A 21,164-nucleotide genomic window follows, 5' to 3' on the forward strand; every position below is an offset into this window, starting at 1 on the left:
CGAAGCGTCTGCAAGCCGGCCCTGAGCATAATTTATTCCCCGTCAAGACCCCGCGAAAATCCCCGAAATAAACAATATATATCTCGGGAACATCCAACCAATATTTATACCACTTGCTTACTCTCTATGTCTCATTCATGGTTTTTTTTTTATATTATTTTTTTTTACTTCATTTAATTCTTCATTATTCAGGCGTTACAGAACTTTCATAGCCATAAATAAATAATACGAACTACAGTTTACTTTAATTTGTTTGTTCTTGAATTTACGTAGAATGGAGCAAAGACTCCTGGGATTGGGAAATGCGTTTATCCAATAAACAGCTTGCAGGGCAAGTCCATTTTCGGAAATGTAGGGGGATATATGAGCGGCCCCACGTCTAATGGAATGACCCTAAAGACACGTCAGACAGAGAAGGCGAGCAAGTTCGTGGTTGCTTGCTTTTGTTTACCGGCGTTGCTATGGTTACCGGTCTTGTAAGGAAGTGCGCCAATTCTCGGAGTGCCAATTCTCTTTCGCACAGAGCAGAACTGTGGCCTATTTTACACATTTTTATTTTCTTAATTATAATTATATCATTCATTTTTACCGAATTTTCTTTTATTACTGAAAATTAAAAAAAAACAAAAAACGTTGTTGGGGGGGGGGGGGGGGAGGGCCGGACCGGGGAGGATTCTCCCGGTGGCTATTAGTGTCCCACTCCGCCCCTGGCTATCACCATGCATTATCGAATGTTTCCGAGCAGTTATTTGACCGAAATCAATGAAAAGTGACAACCAGAAACAGTAATTTGGTGTTGAAATATGAACAATGATTATTCAGCTACACTAGGAAATGTCTCTGCAATATGTCCGGGAATATCTCCGAAATGTGTCAGAATGTGTCCGGATGTCTATGTAGCCTACCCCAATCTCCCCTCTCGAACCACACATAGCCTATTGGGGGTTTCATTTTCAAGTAAATACGATTAGACGGCATCTCGGTACCAGGGAGGGACAGGACACGGGTAGAGGTGTTGATGACTCGATCAGCGACATTAACATGAATAGTTCTAAGTGGAGTTAATAGCCTATACTCAGATGTAGTTTAGGCCTACTCATTCTTGCACATGAATGACTTGAATAGAAAAAAACCAAAAACATTCCTAGCATGCAAATTATTCTAATGACGTCTCCGTGCGTAGTCCCGACTGCTCCAATGAACCAAGAAAGCCGGCTCCTTGACGAAGGGGAAATATACCCCCTCGGTTTTACGCAGGCAGGCTAGACAGTGAAATAGTAACATCTGCCAAGCAGCGACCGTACCTGTTGGCAGTGTAAAAATGCCTTTAGATTATGGTGCTTGAGATGAATTATCCGAGCGCCCATTGCTTTAAGCGCCATTATAAATGGGAAAAGCACATGCCTGAGGGGCGAGGGGATGTGGAGCGTAGGCCTACTCCATGAGGTGCATGGAGATATGAGAGAGGTAGAATTGCTGGAATCAAATGCAGAATCGAATAAATCGATCACAACCTGTGGAGAGACGATGCGTTCGGGCCAAGCAGCAACGCAGCGGGAACCGGCGAAAACTGGCACGTGATCCGTCCACCCGGTGTCTCGAATGTTACGATTTGGGTTGCATCCTATGACTCAAACAGAGGCCTTTCGGGGGGACTACATCAATGCAATCGTTTTTAGATCGATTTATTCTTTTGAATGGTTTCCCAAACGGGGCAGAGAAGTGTTTTCCTTCACACCAATCAAGGATGAACACATCCAATCAGATAGACTTCTGAGACAAGACTCACTTTTCCCTGAAAACTCCCACTGGGGGCTGTTGTTCTCCTATGTATATCAATATTTTTTGGTCTTCTGGGTTCAATGGCGTTGGGGATTTCGTGAATTACTTGCACTCTTTATTCTGTATTTTCTTTGTTCAACACACATCTAACATCAGGTGCAAGGAAGAAATTGAAGGAAATTCGTGTCCGAAAAAAACACGAAAAAATGACTTTTAGGCATTGTAATCTATACTTATTCAGAAGAAGCAATTTTTACATTGTCATATCCAGTTTCAATAGAAACTAGAAAAAAACATGAAACTATACACAACATATTCATGTAATGAATTTTCTTGACTAGGAAGAGTATTCTACTAAATATTTACTCATGCTATTAAATTATTTATTGTCACTGCACCAACACCTTCATATTCTAAATCACTTTTATTCTGAAGAAACAGCGCGTTGGATTAAGCGCATGCGCCATTTGAAAATGTAAAATCAGTGAAGCAAGCGCCAGAGAAGAAGTGGCAAGAAGGCTCTGAAGCTCTGAAGCAAGAACTCTGGAATCGCCATTTGGCTGGATCGGGTCGAGACTAGTGAGTAATTGCCTTTCTGTTTTATATTTGTAATCGTAGAGGAGTTTGTGTACATTGTGATAGTTTGATTATAGTCTGCATGACGCAATATACGTTAGCGCTACTGTTTGTAGTGCCTGTAATATTCGTTTTTCGCAATCGCCATTTTGGTCTACCAGGCGAGACTAGCTTAACGTTTGTAGAGGTTAGTTGCAGTTTCTGAATAGAAAGCAAAAGTTTAACTTAAAATGTCGTCTCTCAAAACGAAAACGAGTTGTTTTTATAGGGAAGTGTTTATGGTTGACGTCCAGTCGAAACAAATAACTTCTTGGCGCCATGTTTGACGACGACTTGCACTTGAACTTGTTAAAGCCTATGGTGCAGGTTAACCGGAAGTTTCGATTAATGGGTACATAAAGCACTCAAAATATGTATAGCATTCATCTAATGTCTCCAAAATGGTGTTAAAGTCCAGTTTCTGTCGTTTTTTGTAGTAACGGGTGTTTTCTAACGTCGTTCGCTGGTGACGTCACGGTAGGGAGTCGTGGTGGAAGGTAGCCTCAGCCTAGTACTAGAACTATGGCATCTAACTGGGATGAGGAAGAGGTGGCAAGAACCACAAATTACATTTATGATGGCCCGCAGCCGTATAATTTCGAGCCTGTTAGACGTGAGAGGGCGAATGAGGAATTGCCGAGGACTGATGGCCGTCAAAGCCAATTAAATTCATGGTCAGAGGAGCAGAAGCGGATCTTCCATTAGGCAAACCTAGGCAAGTGCCTAGGGCCCCAACCAAATCTGTCTTTATTAGGGGCCCCCAAATCTGATCCCCCCCAGCCATTACTTATGTAAAGTAAAAAAAACAAAAACATTTCTAGTAGAAAAAAATAACAAAAATATCAACATAACGCCGAACTAATGCCTAAATGATAATTTTCCAGCACACATGCCCCCCTCCATTGTGCATTGGACTAGTCCAGAATATGATTACGTAGTAACGCGCGCAGCGCGAAATAACCAACTTCAAACCAAAGCAGAGGGATGCGACTCGGTGAAAATTAAGCGGCGGAATTATGATAGTGGTTGTGCTAAACGAAAACAAAAAGCTGAGAAGAAAAGAATTGCAGATACACTGCCGAAATTGACTTCATTTTTTACACCTGCTGCTGCCACAGCAGCCGCTGCTGAACTTGCGACAGGCTCTGCTGTTGGGGTTCTATACTGCTGCTCACCACTTTTCTCTGATATGAAGACTTTTGAGAAGACGACAACAGTAGGACTTTGTGTTTACAAATGCTTTCTGTCTCACACACACACACACACACACACACACACACACACACACACACACACACACACACACAGAGCTTTGCCACTCACTCAGTCACTCGCTCACATACTCTCTCTCTCACTCACACACAGACACACACACACACAGACACACACACACACACACACACACACACACACACACACACACACACACACACACACACACACACACACTGTTTTACTCACATGAAATGGTGAAGGCAACAGGGAAAATGGACATTTGAAGATGGAGAACTTAACCACTTGCACACCTAAACACCCCCCCCCCCTCTCTCTCTCTCTCTCTCTCTCTCTCTCTCTCTCTCTCTCTCTCTCTCTCTCTCTCTCTCTCTCTCTGTCTCTCTCTCTCTCTCTCTCTCTCTCTCTCTCTCTCTCTCTCTCTCTCTCTCTCCTGTCAATCACTCACTCACACTGAACCACTGCTTTGCCTGTCTCTCACTCACACACACAGCCACTGTTATTCCTGTCCACACACAAAATCTTTTCATTGGTCCTGTTTAAATGTAAATGGTGGTTTTCATAGACTCATATCCATTTTGTATTTTAGTTCTGTTAAGTGCAAGATCATTTTGTATCTCTGGCAGAGAATGGAAATTCTCAACTCTCTCTCTCTCTCTCTCGTTTGAGTAATAAACATGTAATTTTGGCAAAGGCTGGAGAAATCTGAAACTGATTTTACTGTGGAGAGTTGAGTGGCAGTGCACTATGGGTTTATTGCGATTCTAAGAGTATTGGGATGGTTATTTGTTTTGTTTACGTGTTTCAAAAATGAGGGCCCCATGTCTATATTTTGCCTAGGGCCCCAAAATGGCTAGATCCGCCCCTGCAGAGGAGAATGGGTGGAGAGTTGGTGAGGTGTCCAGTGAGTTGCTATCATTTAGCAATGCAGCAACGAGCGCTTGAGCTCGTTGCTGTACGAGCTCCCCCCCCCCCCCCCGATAACCCCTACGATTAGTTATCCCACGTTTTGATGGTTGCCTAATAGCTCCAGTAACTACCGGTACATATTTTGCCTAGTGTTTATTTCTAAGCTTTTACCTATTCCTCCGGTGAAAGTGTTGTTGCAAACGTACCCGGTAGCCGCCGGTCACGTAGGCTGGTCATGAATTCAGCGTGATTATTTTCGATTTTACTCCTCGTGATTGATTGTCATTGACACCGTCAGGGTACCGCTTACCGAGAGAGGGAGAGTAGTTAAGCGTGTCTGTGTCGCTGTGTTTGGCTGGTGTTTGTGTGGGCGGTGCCGTCCCATGGAATCTGTGGTGGAGAGCTTGTTCTGTAGGGAAGTGAGTGCGTTTTGGTCGCTGGTCGAGGAGCTCAGCCCAAGACCAGCAGATGTGACATGCCTCACTCAGCATCCAGGATTTGAGGCATGCTGCCTGAATCCGTTTGTGCTGAAGATAGCATACACACATTTCAAGCAGGATCATGGTCCCCTTCAAGCCAGGACGCACGAGTATGTTAATTGTTTGTTTACTTTAGCATTCTTTTTATAGAGTCCTATGAACCAACTTAAGTAGTTATAGGCGACTAGAGACGTGTTGCATAGACAATAAACATGCATGAATTTTTTTTATTTTCCAACCTACTTCCCTAGGCAATACCGGTACACTGCATACACAGGCAGGCTATACGCTGGGCTTATGGAGTTCTTGGCCTGCATATAAGGAAGCCTCTACCCTCCTGTCTGGTTTCAGCCATCAGGCAACAATTTCAGAGTGGTGACCAGACCTATCATGGCTTTCAATGGCCTCGTTTGGATGAAGAATAAAAAACATATTGGCACGTGCAACATGAATACAATTATTTTTCAGTTTTAGAATGAACTCATGCTTGTTGTGTTGCGATCGCTCAACTGCCCTTAAAATTTTATAAAATACACAGAACACGTGAATTCATATAAAAACAGTTTATTAGGTCATCCCAAGTAATGGGGATCGATTACTGAAAAAAGGGACAGGTTGAAAGGCCTGATAAAGTAAACAAATCTCAAGAAAAAAAGGGTTAGGCACAAAGAAACCAACATAAAATAATCTTGCAATAGTGTGGTCTTACCTGAGGGTCAGCTGATGGTTCTCTCACTCACTCACGGACACATACATGCAATGATATTACATAGAGCAGACGCATAGTGATCCAAGAGAAAAGCGCACACAGAGGTCCCTTTCGGATTCTTAAATTATTTTTTATGAATTATGGGGCAAATGGAGCTGTAAAGGAATGATTTGTGCACACAACTAAGTAAAAAACCCAATCAATAAAAACAAAACATACGACATGCAGTGACCATGGTGATGCTGATAAAGGAATGAATGCCATAAATAACCAAGAGATAATGTTATAAAGAGATAAAGAGATAAAGATAAGTCTACAGATGTTAGGGTCAGCGCAAGGGGTTAAAATGTAAGGTTATAATAAACTTCCTGGAACAATAAAAAAAACCAAGCAATAAACGGCACACAAAGAGAAAACAAAACATGCGGCATACAGAAAACCACCACCAAATAAAATAACATATACTTACTATATACATATATATACATACTCACAACTAAATGATTGGACCTGTCTGGGAAAAAAAAAATTCTAATTCAATTTTTTGTAGCGTGACTGCTGGGCTAGATAGAGGCTGACGGCCTCCTCCTTGGGAATTTGTTGGAAGGATTTGGCGATGGGGGCAGGTGCACAGGCTGACAAATTGGCGTTAACCTCTTGAAGAGCCTTGGGTGAATCCATGTAGCTCTCCCGAAGGGCCTTGATTAATGACGTTGCATAACCTGCAGACATAATAATGATAAAATACTGTATAAAGATCGCTGTCACTGATTACAGATGTCTTGTGCGCAAATGTCAAAATATGATAGAACTGCATGACACTGCCTACCGTATGAGGCCTTCTCTTTGATGGGAACAACTACCCAGGCACCTTTTCTGAAACGTGATATCGCACGCTATACCTCTCTAAACCATCGCTTCTTCGTGCGGTCTCTCTGTTCGCATTATAGTTGTAATGCAGCGCCGCGAAGAGAAGCCTACAGAATAACACATTTGAGAACACTTTCAAAACCTGGTGTATGTATGATCAAATACGGCATTGTTATTCCATTGGACAGCACTGACCTGCTATACATGCCATGGTATGAAAACCCAGTGTGCTTGGGCGCGAAGTGCAGGATCAGGGAGTGGAAGGCTTCAAGGGAGTAAGTCTGGTGCTGCGGAGACAGCTGTCGAACATCCTTCAGTAAGGATGTCCTTGTGATGATACCCTCCAGTTTTACTGCTGCCATTGAGCCTGCAAGAGACCAAGATAGGTAGGCAGGCACGCAGACAGACACACACACAGCAGACATACAAATAGACAGATTTTCTTTTCTCCAGTGGAAACACACATGAAATTGTCCTGCATATGAATTATAGCAAATAGTAGGGCAAGGGGTCCTCTACCGTAGCAGCATTGACACTGTCCGTGGTCTCACAAGGTGAGGCATCTGTCAACATCTTGCATAAATAAATTAGCGTCAGCGACACGGTCACGTCTAAATACATATGAAAGAGGACTGTAATAGTCACTTTCCATCAGGAAAAGGGCAATTAAATACATCAACTAAATCAGACACACACACACTGTTGTGAAAGCCGATGAGCGCCAGTGATCCAAACACTAGCCATGGCGCTTTCTAGTTAGGTATGACAAACTTTTGGACATTTACTTCAGGACAATTTTGTTTTGGTTCATATTCATGAATCACGAAATGTGCGTTTCTAATGTCAGACTGATCATGAGTCAATACTGTAGTGGAGGCGGTGTCAACGGGAATACGGTATGTAGTATACACAGGGCTAGCTAACGCACAGCTTGTAAACATTAGCATGAGGCTTACCATAGCCAGCTCTCGCTTGCGGCTGGCGGCACTGATCTTGGTGCCTCTCGGTCTCAGGGCAGGGCAGGCAGAGATGCGTGTGCACAGAAGGCACGGCGTTCGGAATAAGCTGTGCCAGGCTCTTTAACCCGAGAGATACCATCCTGACATCCCCTTGGTCGTAATCCTCCTCCGTGAAATGAGCGCTGCAGACCTTGGAGTTCTTTGTGACCGAGGGAATAGAAAAATCTGCTCGTCTAACGCGGACAAACTGTACCCACTGTCTGAGGGTTGCCTTGTCCTTCGGAAAGGCATGAGTTATTAGAGTTATTACACCCAGCACAAACACAGTTGTACACCATTCTAAATCTACACCTACCTACCCACCACCTACCTATCTCTCGGTCTATATCTATAAATGTCTATCTATCTATCTATGCTGTCTATCCATCTATCTATCTATACATGTATCTATGAATTGATCTCTTACTTATCTATCTCTTATCTCTCTCGTACTCTACTCTCAATGGGTCTCGAAGGGCTACGTCTGTCGTCTCCCTACCGTGACGTCATGCAACGGCTTCCGGGAGAAATGAGAAGCTATCGCAAACCGCTCCAATATGACCCAGTTTTGACCCAGTTTTCGTATTAAAATCCGTTTTGTGATACCCAACAACATTAAATACAATAGGTAACCATTAAAATGTTTATTACCAACAAGAAAATTGCGCAAATTCGAAAAAAATATAACCTGCACCATGGCCTTTAAGTTAGCGCTAGCCTATATTTTCACTGAAGTCCACATTAACCTACTCAAAACTTTGACTTAAACAGTGGCTCTTAATTTTACATTATCTTGGCATGATATTTATTTCACACACTTACACCGTCAAATTATTTTACATGTTCTGCAGTTATCTGAAAGACTGAGAGGTTGCTAACTTGGTGTGCGCTTTCAGCATCTTAGAACATTTTTTTTATTCAGTGCTTAAAATGTACGTCACATACAATCTCATTGTGTTTTCTCTATAGCCTTTAACTGAACAATTGCACAATAAATGGTCAAATTCTTGACATGAACATTTTTCATTTTAATCCACAAACAACATATGTGTAATCCGGGGCATATAAAGACTGGGACCAGAAGATAATTACTTACTCTCCATTGAAACCCATTCATATTTTACGATCTTAAAGGTCTTAAAGGTCCCAAGGGGTCTACCGGAAGGGGCGTGACTTCGCCACTCTATGGAGAGGTGAGCGGGCAGAGAGGAAGCGTCGCCTCCTGTCATGTGGCAAGCGAAACTGTGGTGTCGTGCTTGTCGAACGCATGCGCACACAACTGGAAACCGTTGGGATAGATGAGAATCACAATAAAATGTGACACTGAATTTGAAACAGCCCATTGTAATTTCTGCATCTATTATCAAATATTTAGTAGTAATACAGTGAAAATTAGTAGAAATGTGAATATTTGGTTGACATGTTGATTAACGTTTTGTGCCCCTAAAACTTCTGGTTGCGCCCCTAAATCTTCAGTTAGGGACCACAGTGCTCCTAGTGAAAAAAGTTAGTCTGGAGCCCTGTACAGGAGCATATACCATCGTTTCACAATATAACAGCTTGTGGTCAGTATACTTTGGATGGTTACTACATTATGGCTTTTAATCAAAACCTGTTTGGAGAAAATTAATGGGATTTATACTTCCAGAACCACACTGTTGCGATGTGTTGTTGATGATATTCCTTTACGGTTTTCATTGAGAATTGCTTTCATGGCTCAAAGGACACCTTGCAAGTCTAGCCCTGTATAGCCCTGTATAGAATACGTGGTTAAACTTAAAATAGACGAGCAAGGTAACTAGCACAAACAAAGGTTAGCTCATAAACAGGGTGTAACAGGTAATGAGCGCGCAGAGACCAGTTTCTTTTGTCCCTTTATTGGGAGCTCTTTTATTCAATAAACCAAACTTAGGCTCCAAAACTATATTATAATGGTTGAGATCCGTGCGCTTTCTGGTTCTGTCGATCTCAGTCTCTGGATCTCTCTCTCAGGTTCCTTCTCTCCCCTACTGAAACACAAAGCAGGCACATAAGTACACATTCCCTGATTGGACCTGATCGCGGGCACCTGCTCGCAATCAGGTCCAATCCCCCCAGCCGATCAGGTGTGTTCACAACCGTCCTCTACCTCCCCCTGCAGGCCAGACGTCGCACGTCCTCCCCCACATAGGGGTTTTGAACACGGCCACACCAAAATTTACTCAAAGCAATTCATGCTCCCTTTTAGGTTGCGCGTTTTGCGCGTGTTGCCAAGCAATTTACCGCCAGAACAGTAGGTGGAGTAATATGTGGAGTAAAGTTTTTCGTTGAAGACGACCTCGAGAATGACGTCTTTGTCTGTGGGAGTCGTTGGTTTGTTTATGTGCCAAAGTTTGATGATCTCCTTTCGCGAGTCATCCGATATCTTCCCGACTCTCCCCAAAACCGGCCCTTGTCAGGGAGCAGCTGGCAGATTATTTTTTGTCAGATGCTGGCGTGTTTCCCCACCAGTACAATGTGCTACGATTGGGTATGCGCACTGACCAATAAATATATATACATTGGTCACTTGGAAGCATGACTTTTGATTCATTAGTTATCATGTTACACAAGTTACCTAATTTGGTTTACGTCAAACTCATTAATTCATATCCATATAAAATGTTTATACAACAGCTACTGCCTTGACAGATGAATGAATTATTTAAGTGTAGGCCTATAGCCAAAGGCTTTAAGCTATAGCGCATAATGTCCACATAAATTATATGGTAGGCAGCATTATTAGAGAAAAGGGGTTTATTTATCAAATACAGAAAATAGTCCCACCATACACGCACACATTTTTCATTCACTACACACTCACGCTTTCAAATTTCATTCACTCAAAGAGGCTACTGAACTTATGTTTCACACAGAACATGAACACTTACGTTTCACATAGAACGTGAACACAAAACATTACGTAATTAATTCAAATAGGCTAACACTAAAACAAATAAGGCCAGTAGGCCTAATAGAACGAATATCGGGTGACAAGATCATTAAATGGCTCACAATCCCGCATCAGCTGTTTGATGTCGCGCATCAAAATAGCACTTTGCCCCTGTGGAAGGGTTCGCATAAAGGGTTCGCATAATTATGTGCCAGATCGGGTGGTAGGTGGCGGTATGAAAACAGGAAATGTGATACTCCAGACAGGAAGTAGTAACCAGACGAGCAGACCAATCACAGCCTTGCAGGCTGCGCGGCTCGCGTAAAAGCTTACGTAAAAAATGACGCAAGTCTAGAAAAATCGCCCGACGCACGCAAGACGTGAGAAGTCGCGCAAGGGGTGCGCAAGGGCGCGCAAGGGCCTCTTGCGCTTGCGCTTACGCTTACGTATAACTGAGCATAAATCGGCCTTTACACGCGTTGAAGCGTTGAAGCGTTGCGTTGGGGGCGTAAAGGCGGCTGCATGCTTCAGCGTTGGTGTTACGTTGTTGCGCAAAATTTACTCAAAGCAATTCATGCTCCCTTTTAGGTTGCGCGTGTTGCGCGTGTTGCCAAGCAATTTACCGCCAGAACAGTAGGTGGAGTCGTTGGTTTGTTTATGTGCCAGATCGTGTTCTCCCCATACACAGTGAATGATGGCAACAGACAGAGGAACAGGAGTGATGAAGTTGTTGATCATTGGGGTTGTATAAATGTGCATATCTCTCTACATTTTAAAACGACATAATGTGTTGGCAGCAAAGTTAACTTCACTTCACGTTAATGCTTTTGTATATGAGCCTGCCGGGTGATACTCCAGACAGGAAGTAGTAACCAGACCAGCAGACCAATCACAGCCTTGCAGGCTGGGCGGCTCGCGTAAAAGCTTACGTAAAAAATGACGCAAGTCTAGAAAAATCGCCCGACGCACGCAAGACGTGAGAAGTCGCGCAAGGGGTGCGCAAGGGCGCGCAAGGGCCTCTTGCGCTTGCGCTTACGCTTACGTAACTGAGCATAAATCGGCCTTTAGACGCGGCAGTTGCACGTAATTACGCACGTAAACGCAGTAACGCACCCAACGCACCGGAGTTCAGAGAGTTGAACTTTCAACGCTGCAACGCGTGACGCTTAGCCGCGATAGCCAATCAGTGTGGAGCTTGACCCGACGTCACTGGCAGAGAGTAGTGAGCTTGCACAGAAGCATACGGCCGACATCTTTCTTTATTCTGGGTGGAAATAGTAACATAGTTACGCCATTAAATGCGTTTATGGAAACATGTCCTTCGCGGTCTACGAAGGCCGCATCCTTCGAAGGACGCGGTCTACGAAGGATGCGTCCTATGAATTGGGACACAGCCACAAACTCACTTTAGACTGCTAGTTTATAGACTATATCTCTGCTGATCAACACTGCGAATGCTGGAAACACACCAGACACACCATGTGAAGTTATTTAACCCGATTATTGTTATTTATATCCGAGATTATTTAATCTAACCCGATCTAAGCTCTATCATACACCCAAACACGGCGGCGTTTGGGTTTCCTAGCTGCGTTGGCGCGTTGACGCGTTGGAAGCGTTGAACCACCACACACTGATCAAGCGTCAGGTTAGGCACGTTACTCGCGTTGGATAACGCGAGGTTGGTGTGGCCGCACCATAACGCTTGTACATTGCATTCAAAGGAGGGCCGAGCTCTCTGAGTGGCCAACGACGTGCGTCGCGACGTAGGTCGCATTGGTCGCGACGTAGGTCGCATTGGTCACGACGTAGGTCGCATTGGTCGCTGTGTTGCTCGCTCGTCTGGCTGGCGCTTTCTCGTCTGGCTGCCGTTTTGGTCGCTGGCTGGCTGGCTCGCTCAAAGTCTATGGGCGGTCCTTAATCAGTTAATTTGCATGTTATTAACGGGTTTTTTTGCGACGCAATCGGCCTCTTTCATTTTAACATTTTAGAAGGATTTAGTACGATGTTATGATAATTATATGACGTAATGACGGGCTGTGACGCTGGCTGGGGTCGGTTGGCTGGCTGCGACGACAGCCCAGCCGCTGGCTGCTGCTGGCCACTGGCAGGCTGACCGACTAGGTCGCGACCATAAAAGCGTCGCGACCCTTTTTGCGGCAAATCAGTCGCAACCAACCAGAGGTATGGCTGAATGAGCGACCTGTGGCAGCCAGCCATTCTCACCACTGCTGCTACCTATGTTATCAGTTAACATCTCATTGAACAGAATAAATATACTTGCGTCAGTGTAATAAAAACGTACATACAATAATATATAGCTTAGATATTGATAGACCAATAGGCCTTTTTATAATATACATAAATAGGGCTATTTGTCTATTCATCTATATTTAATTCATTTTAAATTAACTTTGTAATACAGTGTCATGTGTACAAATTTATATTGATTATATTGTCTATCAATATCTAAGCTATATATTATTGTATGTACGTTTTTATTACACTGACGCACATATATTTATTCTGTTCAATGAGATGCCCTAACTCAGGGGTTTTCAAAGTGTGAGAGAGTGAGCCCCCCCCCAGAGAAAAAAATTCAGCTGAGCCCCCCCCCCCAATTTTTTTTTCTAATACCTGTGTTTTGAAAGCTATTTTAATTATTTTACACATTTCAAACATCTCCGATCATAATTTTAAAACATTTGCAACATATTTTTGAAACATTTGAAACAAATTTTTTAACATATCTTTTAAACATATTTCTGAAACATTACAACATCTTTTTGCGTTTTTAAACAACACAATTTAACAACTTTATCTAAGCATGTTTTAGCTTAACCTTTTTTAAATACATTTGAACATCTTAATCTGTGTAAACTGCCAGTTTACAGATTCATTCAGGGTCCCCGACTCTGAATTTTCTGAGTCGAATCAGATCTGACTTTTCAGTCCAGAGATTCGACTATTCGGCGGGGTTTGTTTACCGGCGTTGCTATGGTGACCTAAATTATTATAAGCAACTGAAAACGACGCCGGTTTGAAACTAAAACTGTGATTCTGAAAAAAGTATAAATGCTATCAAAATTCCGTTTCGATAGTATTGAAGATACAAGTGTGTAGATTTGTTTAATGGTTTGAATGATGGTAAACGGTTGAAAAAGGAATGAGTTACGATGTCTAGAAGTAGGTGTATCAGAATGGGCTGACGTCTTCAATGAAAACATCTGAAAACGAAGCGGTATGAAACTAAAACTGTGATTCTGAAGACATTTTAAATGATATCGAAATTCTGTTTAGATATTATTGAAGATACAAGTGTGTAGATTTGTTAAATGGTTTGCACGAAGATAAACGGTTGAAAATTGATTTAGTTATGTTACTTCTACAGTTGAAGTACGACTGATGATTTGAATCATCGTCTTTCAGGTTTTTTTTTTTTGGTTTTTTTTCTCACGTCGCGCCCCCCCTGAAGAACTCTGGCGCCCCCCAGGGGGGGCGCGCCCCACAGTTTGAAAACCACTGCCCTAACTGATAACATAGGCTTTTGGTTGTGGTAGCAGCCGTGGTGACAATGGCTGGCTGCCACAGGTCGCTCATTCAGCCATACCTCTGGTTGGTTGCGACCTATTTGCCGCCAAAAGGGTCGCGACGCTTTTATGGTCGCGACCTAGTCGGTCAGCCTGCCAGAGCCAGCTGCCAGCTGCAGCCAGCGGCCAGTGGCCAGCGGCAGAGAGCGGCCAGCCGTGGCTGGCCTGTCGTCGGAGCCAGCCAGCCGATACCAGCCAGGCGTCGCAGCCCGTCATTACGTCGTATAATTATCATACCATCGTACTAAATCATACAAAAAATTTGAAATGAAAGAGGCCGATTGCGTCAATAAGTTTGACTTAAAGAGTAAAAATGTATCAGTCCTTGAACAGAATCGAACGCCGGCCTTCCTGAACACTAACGTCTAAGCGTCATTACAGCTTGTACCACTGTGGCATTGTATTCATGCTGTTGCACTTATATTAAAGTGTATCACTCTATAACGATGAACTTTGTGCATAATATACCTTATTAGGCTCAATGACATTTAGCAAAACAAATATATAGGCTATATATAAGATATAAAATACATTATTTGAATACGCCCCAAATTACAACTTATGTATTTTATTGATACTGATAGACCAACGATTTCATCATTTTAAACCGTACTTCAATGTAAAAATATTAAAACAATATTAGCAATAAAGAGCTGTAGGTAGCTTTCGCCAGAGAGCATGGCTTTCTGGTACTTCAACTGTCGCAAAAAAAACGTTAATAACATGCAAATTAACTGATTAAGGACCGCCCACAGACTTTGAGCGACCGAGCCAGCCAGCGACCAAAACGGCAGCCAGACGAGAAAACGGCAGCCAGACGAGCGACCAACACAGCGACCAATGCGACCTACGTCGCGACGCACGTCGTTGGCCACTCAGAGAGCTCGGCCCTACTGCTTAGAATGCACACACCCACATTGTTGTATAGAGGCTTTGGATGAAAGCATCCACCAAATTTCCTGCAACCTGGAAATATTTTCGACTAAATTATTTTGAATTAATTGTCTGAAAGGCCAGGGTGGAAATATAATGGAGAGCCTGCCCTCTCTCTCACACACACAACCATACACACACACACAGTGACGGCTGGTGGTGATTTTGGGTGGGTGGGCTAACGAATGCATTACATTTATCAATAGGCCTACTTCACAGGGCTCCAGACGCCATGAGGTCACCTTTATATCTCTGTTCATAACTTTCATATAATGTGAATGATTTTTAAACAAGAATAAGGTGTAGAGAAATGCGTGTCTTTATTTGAAGCATAATTATAAATAAAAAGAAAAATAAGGTGTTTAAAGTGCTTCACTGAATTGAAATTGAACATTTCGAACTAAACCATTCAGCAAAATAAAACTTTTTTTGTGCTTAAAGTATTAAACAATTAAAATGTTGACCGGTCTCCCTTTGCGCAAAATGCGGCTGTAGACGATAACACACTCTTTGGTAGAGACGTCTGTGTCGCCGTCAATCATGAAGGACACCTATGTGGCGTTTCCGACGTCAGCAGCTGTCTTTTGCTTTAAGGTGTCGCCTATTATCGCAATGAATTGTGCACATAACATCTCATTGCTATACGTCGGGTTGACGTTTGATCCATTTTCCTTCATGAGAATAATTTCGGATTTAAATTTGGTGAATGGCAACTCCTCTTTGGCAATGTTGTATGCAACATTAAATTGATCATTTCCGATTCCTTAGAGAACCTTATTGTTACTGCCTGTCGCTGAAATGCAGCTGGGAGAGGGGCCACTTTCTCTACACACTTGTCACGTCATGTTGGGTTATTTAGACATATGCTTTTTTAATGTTTCGATGCGAAACGTTGTTGACCCGCTTACAAATGCACTATTACCGGCCATATTCTGACCGCACTCAGTAAAAGCAGTGCGTTCCGTAATGCACTGCGTAATAATAAAATGTTATATGAATGAGTCAGCATTTAATTAATTAGTGTGATGTAGGCCTACATCGTTTGGTTGATGTGTCCCCAATCTCTTCACTTCCAATTTTTCCTCCAAAGACATTAAAGAAAACCGATTAGAAATTAAATAATCCACTTCGTTCATTTTCATGCCAACGCCCACCATACTGCACTTGCGCTACTGTGCTGTGATTGGTCGAAGGTCACTGTACTGTAGCTACTGTGCTAGCTGGTCCAAGGTCAGCCTTTCGGCTAAACTAATTTAGCCCAAATGGGAAGCATATGAAGGGGGCGTGTCAGGGCACCTGTCATTCAAACGTCAATGGAAGCTTATGCTACTGTGCTTGGGCTAAATGAAATTAGCCCAAATGGGGGCGTGTCACGACACCGGTCAATCACAATGAAATGGCCGCTTACGCTACTGTGCTTGGGCTGAATGACTTTAGCCCAAATGGGAAGCATATGAAGGGGGCGTGTCACGATACCTGTCAATCAAAATTGAATGGAAGCTTACGCTACTCCGCTTGGGCTGAATACATTAAGCCCATTCACAGGAAAACCCCCAAGATATATCATATATCCTGGGTTTCTCTGTCACTTTTTGGTGCAGTTGCTGCTTTAGGTTCTACCAAAATTTAAAACAATATGTTCTAAGGTTTATAATGATATTTTTTCATTTTTACTGTAAAAGGTAGGGAGGGCTTAGCCCTGTTAGCCCATTTATACCAGCCGTCCCTGCACACACACACACATACACACACACACACACACACACACACACACACACACACGCACGACAAGTATTGCATTCTGCACTATAATTTGTATAGAGAGACGAAGCCATGGATCAGGAGCCTAAGAAATGGTTGGTCATAAAAAGCATTGAGTATATAACATTGATTATGAAACCTCAATAGACTATGAAGGACCTTTCACTAAGTTTGGGGGTTGTGTGCCCGTTGCGATGGCAACGGGCGTAAATGTCTAGACTGAAGGGAGGACCTAGGACGATCACTCGTTTGATATTTATTTGGAAGGAAATCAGGCGTTGTTTGGGTGCAGCGGTACAAGACACGTTGAATCTAGGAGAACGCAATCAACTAATGAGACAGCTACACAAATATATGAGCAATATATAGATAATTTGAATATTTGGTGTAATTTGGGTTCTAACCTTTAGCAGACAACTTTCATTTTTAATGAGCACTCAATTTGACTTCATAAAAATGAAATTTGGCTTGCATCATGTTGTAGGCCGATCTTTGCTGTTGCTTTTTTTCAGGTTTTTACAAAGAACCTCTGATGTTTGCGACCACTTTCATTTTTCAGCAGCGCTACTATCTCTCCCTCCAAGAAATAAACGACACCGTGGTTCTCGTTACTGATGGATTTATTGCTGCTCCTTGCCATCTCTCCGTCCACAATCATCCATTGCAATATCCACCGTCGAACTACACGTATGATAATGTAAAATAGACACGTTACATACGGTAAAAGGTTAACACAAATATATTCAGAAAATAAATGTTATCTTGCTATATACACATACCTCGCTGGCTGCATATAACCATGAGGGAATGAGGTTTCTTCCGCAAAAATGCTTGTTTCAAAATATCCCAAAGAAAAACATCTTAACTATTCTGCTTAACTGCTGCTATCCATTTGGATTTACGAAGTGGTAAAGTCGCAAATCTCCCAGCTTTCTTGCGGCATTTCACTGAGGCACGCCCCCTTTTGGTCGTAGTATCTCGTCGCTTTCAAAGTAGAGCGAGCAGAGCTGTACAACTCGCAAAGAAGATGGCTGCGCCCATAGTTAATGGGGGATGAGATGTATTTTCTTTCTTTTTGTACCACGTTGGTGGTTTTAATGTCGTTTTTAAAACTTCTTACACACTTGATTTCATTGCTGCTTTAATCCGGTCACCAATATATGCGTTGCACGGTCTTGCTTTGCGTGCAATTCAATGTAAAGTTTTGTTTTGAAGCTGGTTTGCTGAAGAGGCTATGTTGCTAATGATGACTAGCCTGCTACTACTCCCCCTCGTGGCTCGACAGAAACACAAATGGCAAACTGGAAGGCTGGAGCAAGGGAAATACGTCACGTTCTCGCTGAAGCTGGTCGTTCGTACCAGCGTACCATCCAAATGGATAGCAGCATAGATAACTTGTTACTTGACTTCAACACACGAGGAATCTGAGCACGTCTTCCGGTCAAAATGGCTGTTGCATCTTAATTGGCTGTTAAGTGTACATATGTCGGAAAATTTGGTTCCTACCTAATGTGGCAAACTCAATATATTAAAACAAATTGAATACATAAATATAAACAAAAAACATTCAATAATGACGATTAATATTTGGCAGTTAAAGTTAAAGTTACTATGAAGAATAAAGAAAGCATTAGCAGCCCCTTAAGTAGGATGAGAAGCAATTTCATAGGCAACCCTTTCCACAATCAATGGTTGCTATGGACGCTGAAACCAGCGTGGCTATAAAACCAAACATCCTACACCAACGAATGTAGACACTCACCAACAATTCATGTATATTTATTTATTTCTCTGCTTCAAGGAGGTCTGGTGGTCTCTGTGTATTATAAATAAATAATAAATACATATTTTTTAAATTATTTAGGGGATAATGTATAAAACGCCAGTAATTATCGGGAAAATATTTTTTTTGATAATGACCGGCGACGTTCTATACATTATCCCGCTTATTAAACGGCTAGCCAAAATGAAAAAATCACTTCATACGAAGTGTCTTTCTACAATAAAACTTCCTAGTGTTGATCAGCAGAGAAATAGTCGGCCACTAGTCACGTTTCCATCTAAAGGTGAAGCGAATCATTAGAAAGTTCGCAAAAAAGAAATTCGAATTCGGTGCATTTCCATCAAGTTGTTGGAGCGGAAAACTACACTAGCTGGGAGGTCATAGTGGAAGGACATTTCACAGCCAGCCTTTGGCTACAACATTGTAGAATGTCCAAGCCCACTTTTGAAACGTTGTGCAACTCTATCGATCCATTCGTTGGTCCCAAGCCAAGCCCTGGACGACGTCCGATTCCAACGGAAATACGCAAGGCCATTGTATTGTACAAGTTGGCCACCTGTGTTGAATACAGAGTTGTGGGAGAGACATTTTGGAGACATTTAATTGTATTTAATAAATTGATACCAACCTGTGCTGTTGATTATGGATGCCAGAGATGTGACAATGGGCCTCTGGCCAAGAATATTATCCATTTTTGTGATAAAAAAGAATTTGGTTTTTCCACCGGCACCGCTTCGGGACATTTGTCGTTTCTCGCACATGTATCTTTGTCTTAGAGCTTTCCACTTACTCATCAACACATTCCAGGGCTTGTCGTATCCTTTTGATAACGTGCTCTCTATTAGGTGCTGATATATGGTTGAATTGCGTTGTTGTTTTCCATCTAAAGTAGCTGTAATGTTTTTTTCTTCGATGAGAGCAAGGAAAAGTTGTACCTCTTCATAAGTCCACATGTATCTATTATTCTCATTGGCCATCTGTTCCATGGACATATTTAAAGGATATACAAATGCTTAAAATATATATTGACGATTACAAGTTGATGTCGGCGTGGTTGCTATGGTCGGTCTTTATGCGAAAATCGGAAAGACGTTGTCAGTCCTGTGTGTTCAATGTTCGCAACGTCACAGCTGTTTCGAAAAGTGTGTTTCCAAAATTTGCATAAAGGCAGGGGGATGGAAACACAGCTAATGACGTTGACGTAGCATAGCAACCAAGTACGCTGGGGTTGATAAGTTACCGGACAACTTGCAGAGTGATACAAAGACGTGAATAAGAGCCAAAGAAACCCCCTTAAATTAAATTTTAATATTTAATTAATTAAATACAATAATGGCTTTAAACATGTGACATGCCTACGTGTTTTTGGCCTTTTCGTTTCAATGGGCCTGCGTCCACGTCAAGTGACTCTCATGAGAGATGCACATGGACAGATTATTTTATAGGTCCATGCCTTAACCTTGTTAACTTGGTTTGGAACCATGTTAGGAGCAGAGGGGATGGTCGATGGCAAACACCATAGCAACCATGAGAGTAACATGACGTGGACGCAGGCCCATTGGAAAAAAAAGGCCAAAAAAACGTAGGCATGTCAAATGTTTGTAGCCGTTATTGTATTTAATTAATTCAATATTAAAATATATATATAAATGTACAATTATTCAGTTATAATATTATAAGTAGGTCATAGTTTTTATTCAATTATCGTTATAACAAGATCTCTATCTGACCATTGACCATCCTCTCGGAAATTCTATGAATGAAATCATATTGATGTATGGCACCATATCCGTATTCTCGCCCATCTTGAATTTAATAGACCATTCTCTTTCTTTCAATGAGGTCTGATGGTCTCCGTAATAGATAATAAATAAATAAATATATACATTTATTACACGGCACTTCTCAATGCCGTGGAATGCTCCATACTCTTGCATGGGCCCTTCACAACTTCCGGCAATGAATTATATTTGATAATTCACCGTTGCTAAGTATAATTGACCACTTTCAAGAAAATTTATTTTTTTACCGGTAATTTACCAATCCCAGCGTATTCAGTTGCTAAGCGATGTCAACGTCTTTGGCAGACTATTTCTCTGCTGATCAACACTACGAATGCTGGCAACAAATCAATTGTAAAAAGGAACACTAACCCTAAAGTTATTTTTTCAAGTAGCTGTGTAATAAGCGGGATAATGTGTAGAACGTTGCTGGTCATTGTCGAAAATAAGCCCCTTCAGGACGAAGCAAGACACCTCCGTTTTCCGTAGTGTCCAGTTCCGATGATGACCGGTGTTCTATAAATTATTTCTTACTTATTACACTGCTCTTTTCAATGCTGTGAAACGCTCTGTTCATCAATTACTGCAGTAAAACTAACACAGAAAACAGTGAATGATATTGTAGCTTCGGCCAAGAAGGACAGAGTCAGGTCTTAAGGTAATTCCGCCTCTCATACACCGCACGACAGCAGAACCTTTATTTGAACAATGTCACACAACACACAGCGCACCGCACACCCACCCAATGGACATGCTACTCCGGGTAACGGTTGCCGACAACACCCCACAACACATAATTTACATTCAACC

This window comes from Gadus chalcogrammus, chromosome 3 (genome assembly GCF_026213295.1).
Source record: "Gadus chalcogrammus isolate NIFS_2021 chromosome 3, NIFS_Gcha_1.0, whole genome shotgun sequence".
In the NCBI taxonomy this organism is placed as follows: Eukaryota; Metazoa; Chordata; class Actinopteri; order Gadiformes; family Gadidae; genus Gadus; species Gadus chalcogrammus.